Raw genomic sequence first — 7,352 nt, 5'->3', positions numbered from 1 at the left:
CAAAGACCCAACACAGCCAAAAGTAAATAATAAATAAATAAATAAATAAATTTAATAAATAAATAAAAACTCAGGCTGAGAGCTGGGAAACCTTATGCATTTACTCCTATACCCTCCAATGCTCTCACAGAGGATCCATAGGATACTAAATCTGGAAGGACCTTAAATACCAGTCAATGCTGTCTATTAGAACTATCTGCAATAATGGAAATATTCTATATCTACGCTGTCCAATATGATAGCCACTATCCACATTGCCTATTGAGCACTTGAAATATGGCTAGTGTGACTAAGAACTGAATTTTAAGTTTTAATTAATTTAAATTCAAATAGCCACGTATGGCTATTGACATCATGGATCTAGACTAATCCTCTATTCTATGCACAGAGGACTGAGACTCAGAAAAACATCAGTGACTTGAGTAAGATCACACCATGAGTAGATGGACATCTAGATGTGTTTTGATGAGCGTTAAAATGAAATGCACTGAACTTAGAAAGAGGCAGACTTGGGTCTCTGGTACTGGCTCAGCCACAAAGCTGGGAAACTTGTATAACTTCTCTGGATCTCACATGCCTTCTGTAAAAGGAGATGTTTACTTTATGGTTTGCTTGCTCTAAAATCCCTTCTAATTATTCATGTTGAAAAGTTCTGATTGAATAATTTTTGTGCCCTCCTCACACAGTGCCACCTAGTGGTGCACTATGAACCCTGCATTTCCTCCTCTTGGATCAAATTCTTGGACAAGGAAGATGGAAACCCTCGTGAGTTGATCACCCCCTCGCTGTGAGTGATTTGGCCATCAGATCCCACTCTCTACTCTCCGCACGTAGATGTAGGCAGCTGTCCAGTGCTGACACTGCTAGATGTCCCAGGGTTTTTCCTGACCACTTCTCACCCCCTGCATCCACAGGAACAAGACTTTGTGACTGCTTTTGGTGGAGTCATACCTAACTTACTTGTCAAAAGTCTCCTGTCCCTGTGGTCTGGTCCATGACATGGCAGCCACCTCCTCTGACAAGCCTCTAGTTTGATATTTTTTTCTCTTTCTCCAGACACAGCTCAGCTGATGGTTAAGGGAAGAGCAAGTAGGTGAAAAGCCACAAGCCCCTTAACATCAGTCTGGGGACAGTGCCAGACTTTCAAGGCTCCTGCCCCCATGGTCCTAACAGCTCTGTGACCTGGGACAAGTTATTTAATTTTTCTGAGCCTCAGTTTACATAGTGGAGATAAAAATACCTATCTCTAAGGTAGTTCTGAGAAATAAAATATAGAGTATTTAGTGCATAATAAGCGATCAATAAATGGTAGTTGGTTACAATCACAGTAATAAGAAATAAAATACACCTTCTGTTAGCTAGGCGCTGATCTCTGAACTCTAGGGGATGCAGAAGAGCTGTAAGAGACATGATCCCAGTTGGCTTCCGCACTGGTTGTAAACAGCAGGCTACCACACAGGAGCAAGAGTACATAATTGGATGCAGGGTATTAATAAGTGCAAAATGATGGGCTTCCCTGGTGGCACAGTGGTTAAGAATCCGCTTGCCAATGCAGGGGACGCGGGTTCGAGCCCTGGTCGGGGAAGATCCCACATGCCATGGAGCAACTAAGCCTGTGCACCACAACTACTGAGCCCACGAGCCGCAACTACTGAAGCCCATGTGCCAAGAGCCCGTGCTCCACAACAAGAGAAGCCACCTCAATGAGAAGCCTGCGCACCGCAACGAAGAGTGGCTCCCGCTCCCTGCAACTAGAGAAAGCCTGCGTGCAGCAACAAAGACCCAATGCAGCCAAAAATAAAATAAATAAATGTATTAAAAACAACAAAAAAAGAAAGAAATGGGGGCTAGATATCCTGCAAGAAATTTTGATTTTACCATAAAACCATTTCCTCTACCCTGAAAGGTAAAATTCCCCAAGATCATTTTCAAGCCCGTGCTTCTGAAGACTTGAACTGGTTTTGCTCTCTCCCAGCTCTGCCACCGATTAGCTGCATAACCTTGGGCATGTCACTTACCTTCTCTGAGCCTCAGCTTTCTCATCTATAAAATGGGTATACTGGGACTTCCCTGGTGGCACAGTGGTTAAGAATCTGCCTGCCAATGCAGGGGACACAGGTTCAAGCCCTGGTTCGGGAAGATCCCACGTGCCACAGAGCAACTAAGCCTGTGCGCCACAACTATTGAGCCTGCGCTCTAGAGCTTGTGAGCCACAACTACTGAGCCCACGTGCCACAACTACTGAAGCCTGCATGCCTAGAGCCCATGCTCAGCAACAAGAGAAGCCACCGCAATGAGAAGCCCACGCACCGAAACGAAGAGTAGCCCCCACTCGCCGCAACTAGAGAAAGTCCGCGAGCAGCAGCAAAGACCCCATGCAGCTAAAAGTAAATAAATAAAAATGAAATAAAATTTAAAAATAAATAAATAAATAAAATGGATATACTAGTAGAGTTGCCGTGAGGACCAAATGAAGTTATGCGTAGTGCCTAGCACAGAACAGGTTGCTCAATAATGTTAGCCTTTTGTTTTCTTTTTTTTCCATGGAGGGATAAAAGATAAAGGATGAGAAAACTGGCTTAATTTTTTAAAAATTAATTAATTAATTTTGGCTGCGTTGGGTCTTCATTGTTGCACGTGGGCTTGCTTTATTTGCGGTGAGTGGGGGCTACTCTTCATTGTAGCGCATGGGCTTCTCATTGCAATGGCTTCTCTTGTTGCAGAGCACAGGCTCTAGGCATGTGGGCTTCAGTAGTTGTGGCACTCGGGCTTCAGTAGTTGTGGCTTGCAGGCTCTAGAGCGCAGGCTCAGTAGTTGTGGTGCATGGGCTTAGTTGCTCCATGGCATGTGGGATCTTCCCGGACCAGGGTCCTAACCCCTGCCTCCTGCATTGGCAGGCGGATTCGTAACCACTGCACCACCAGGGAAGTTCAAACTGGCTTAATTGATGTGTGGAAATCTGATAAATTCTAGCATTGAACTCTCACTGCTACAACTGCTGGCTGGAAATGTGTACAAGTCGTCCCTCAGTATCTGTGAGGGATTGGTTCTAGGACCTCCTGCTGATACCAAAACCTGCGGATCCTCAAGTCCCTTATAAAATGGCATAGTATTTGCATATAACCTACCCGCACCCTCAGCCCACCCTCCACCTGTATACTTTAAATCAGTGGTCCCCAGCCTTTTTGGCACCAGGGACTGGTTTCTTGGAAGACAATTGTTCCACAGACGGCGGGGGGGGAGGGGGACAGGGGTTGGGGACCCCTGCTTTAAATCATCTCTAGGGGCTTCCCTGGTGGTGCAGTGATTAAGAATCCGCCTGCCATTGCAGGGGACACGGGTTCGAGCCCTGGTCCGGGAAGATCCCACATGCCGTGGAGCAACTAAGCCAGTGCACCACAACTACTGAGCCCGCACGCCGCAACTACTGAAGCCCGTGTGCCACAACTACTGAAGCCCGCACGCCTAGAGTCCGTGCTCTGCAACAGGAGAGGCCACCATAATGAGAAGCCCGCGCACCGCAACAAAAGAGTAGACCCCGCTCGCCGCAACTAGAGAAAGCCCGCGTGCAGCAATGAAGACCCAACACAGCCAAAAATAAATCAATCAATTAATTAAAAAAAAAAAGAGTGAATCTGCATAAAAACATAAATCTACCATAAAAAAAAAGATTTAAATCATCTCTAGGTTACTTATGATACCTAATACAATGTAAATACTATGTAAATAGTTGTAAATACAATGTAAATCATTGCCAGTGCTCAACAAATTCAAGTTTTGCTTTTGGAACTTTCTGGAATTTTCTTTTTCTGAATATTTTCAATCTGCAGTTGGTTGAATCCACGGATATGGAGGGCAGACTGTACACTGACAATTTTCCTCTCCCTTTTTCTTCCCCCCCAGCTTCTGACCTGGACATATTTGTGTTTCCAAGCAGGCCATGGAAGAAAGACTGATAACAGACAATTTTCCTGGTGTCAGTCTTGAAGGTTCAGTCTTGAAGCTGCCTCTTCTGTACCTGAGCTCCCTTCCCCCACCGATGGACTGGTTTCCTTTCACTAGGGAGGAGAGAGGAGAGAGAGCAAGGAGGGTATGGTAGAAATGACTCCACCTAGAGCTTGTGGGATTTTTACATGAGGCCCCGCCCTGCACCTCCCTGCCCAGGGGTCTCTGCTGCGAAGGTTGAAAGGTGGCTCTGGTCCTTACCAGGTGTGGCAAGGTTGAGCCTCTAAAGACCACTGAACCAGGATAGGGTGGGGGCGGGAGGGTGGGCAGTGGAGGTGATCATCTCTGTGCTAGTGACTTAGATTCCTGCCAGAGCTTGGCCTCTGCAGGCAAAGAATAAAGAGCACATGGAAGGAAGGGGCCTGGGGAAGCTGAAACTGTGTAACTTTGGCTGAGTCATTCCATAATCAGCCACACCCTTGCTCAGTAACCTTCAATGGTTCCCCACAGCCACGGGATGAAGGCCCAAAGGCTTAACCCTGACCCAACTTATAGTAACCTCTGGGCCTGCTACTCCACCCGGCCTCTTCCCCATGCTCCCTGCAATGCAACCACATCAGAGGTTTCTGCTTCGAGTAAGCAAGACCTTCCTTCCTTCCTTCCTTTCTTCTTTCTTCCTTCCTTCCTTGCTTGCTTTCCTTCCTTCCTTCCTTTCCTTCCTTCCTACTTTCTTTCTTTCTTCCTGCCTCCCTCCCTCCCTCTCTTCCTTCCTTCCTTTCTTTTTCTTTCTTTCTTTCTCTCTTTCTTTCTTCCTTCCTTCCTTCCTTCTTTTCTTTCTTCCTTCCTTCCTTCCTTCCTTCTTTTCTTTCTTTCTTTCTTTCTTTCTTTCTTTCTCCCTCCGCTTTCATATATGATATACATATATGCATATCATATATATGTGATATATTTTAAAAATTAAACCTTTTCTTTAGAATAATTTTAGATTTACAGAAAAGTTGCAAAGATAGTCAAAAGGCTTCCCGTATACCCCTCAACCAGTTTCCCCTAATACTAATGTTGCAGGAAGGGGAACCCATTCCAGGGCCCAAGAGTGGGCTCTTGTCTAACACTCGGAAATGAATTGTCTGAGGAGACACATGTGCTGACAAAGCAAGAGACGTTATTGGAAAGGGGCACGTGGTCAGAGAACAGCAGGGTAAGGGAACCCAGGAGAACTGCTCTGCCACGCGGCTCACAGTCTCAGGTTTTACGGTAATGGGGTTAGTTTCTGGGTTGTCTCTGGCCAGTCATCTTGCTTGGCCCATATCTGGTGACTCAGGGTCCTTCCTGGTGGCTCTTGCATCTCTCAGCCAAGATGGATTCCAGCGTGAGGGTTTCTGGGGGGTTAGGGCAGGACATATCGTCTCCTCCCTCCTTTCGGCCCCTCTCGAATTCTCCCGGTTAGTTTTCGGCGGCAGAACCATGTTCCTTATCGGGACCCCTGTTGTGAGACAACTCAAGCAACCAGGCCTGGCCAAGGCAGATGGTTTCAGTCAACAGTTCCCTAACATTAACATCTTATGTTACCAAGGTGTATTTGTCAAAACTAAGGAGTCAACATTGATATACGTATTAGCAGTAGCTAAACACCAGACTTTAATCAGATTTCACCAATGTCCTTTTTCTGTTCCAGGATCCCATCCAGGATACTACACTGCATTTCATCCTCCTGTCTCCTTAGTCTGCTCTGGTCTGTGACAACTTACCAGTTTTCCCTTGTTCCTATGACCTTGACAGTCTTGAGGAACACTGGTTAGGTATTTTGCAGAATGTCCCTTAATTTGGACTTACTTGATGTTTTCCTCATGACTAGACTGAAGTTATGGGTTTTGGGGAAAAAATAGCCCAGAGATGAAGTGCCCTTCTCATCACACCCTGTCATGGATTGCATGCTACCCACATGACTTATTACTGGTGATGTTAACCGCCATCACTTGGTGATATTTGCCAGGCCTCTCCACTGTAAAGTGACTCCATCCACTCCCACTCCCTAACCCCCACCCCTACCTTTCTATTCTTTAGTAAGTCACTAAATCCAGCTGACACTCAACGAGTAGAGAGTGGGATTAAGTTCCACCTCCTAGAAGGGGAAGCATCTACATAAATTCTTTGGAATACTTCTTTAAAGAAGATTTGTCTCTTCTCCCCTATTTATTTATTTATTTATTCAATCATTTAGTTTTATCAGTAGGGACTCTGTAATATTTATTTTACACTTTGGGTTATAATCCAATACTATGTTATTTCTTTTGTTGCTCAAATTGTCCAGCTTTGCCCTTTAGGAGCTCTTTCAGGTTGTCAGGATGACTCCCGAGCGTTTGCCATGCCCCCGCAACCTTTGGTTTTTGAACACTTCCTTACTTTCTGGCACTGCAACATGCTCTAAGCTCATCTTGTCTTTTCTCTACCCCAGCCCTAAAATCATCTACTTCTCCAAAGATCCCTGGTTCTTTCTATCGGAGAATGGTTTTTAGAAGACAAACTCTGGATGCTGGATCATTGCTCATTGCTACTGGGGAGTAGACCTATGTTTTTAAATTGTGAAATGTATAATATACAGAAGAGTACATCAAACATATAAGTATGTTTTAAAGAACAATTATAAGCTGAACATAATCAAATCTGGTTTTAGCATTAATTGTGTCCATTCCTGTGTATCTTCCTCTTGAAACCTTCCCCTGACCTACAAGGCCAGGATGGGGTGCCCCTCACATGAGCAACCATAACACCTAGTACTTATTCCTATGCTAATTCTATATTAATACATGTCTATGGTAAACAAGTTGAAGATTCAGATGTTTAAAGAAGAAACCAAGCCAACATTATTCTACCATCCAAGGGAAAATTTCTAACCACCAAGAGTGGTCCAAGGATATGATGATTTCCCTCTAGATCTGTGCTTCATTCACACAGATGGGGCCACATGGGGCAACTGAGCACATGAAATGTGGCTGGTCTGAATTGGGATGAGTTCGTACAAAAAAAAAGAATGTAAAATATCTCATTAACAGTTTTTTATATTGATTACTTGTTGAAAGGATAATATTTTGGATGTGTTGAGTTAAATAAAGCATTATTAAAATTAATTGCCCCTGTACATGTGACAAAACTTATACATTTAAAATTGGTTAATTTTATTGCATGTAAATCAATAATGGGGATTTAAAAAGTCTGAGAAGACAAAAAAATTTAATTTCACCTGTTTCTTTTTTTTTTTCCCTTTGGTAGTTACCAGAAGAATTTAAATTATATATGTGGCTCGACTTATATTTCCACTGGATGGGGTATTCTATAAAGAAAGAGCTCCTGGTGACTAGATGTTTTTGAGCACTGAGTGGATTTTGGTCCAGTGCTGGTGGTAATTG

This window comes from Balaenoptera ricei, chromosome 1 (genome assembly GCF_028023285.1).
Source record: "Balaenoptera ricei isolate mBalRic1 chromosome 1, mBalRic1.hap2, whole genome shotgun sequence".
In the NCBI taxonomy this organism is placed as follows: Eukaryota; Metazoa; Chordata; class Mammalia; order Artiodactyla; family Balaenopteridae; genus Balaenoptera; species Balaenoptera ricei.
Note: the sequence above shows the minus strand (reverse complement) of the source record.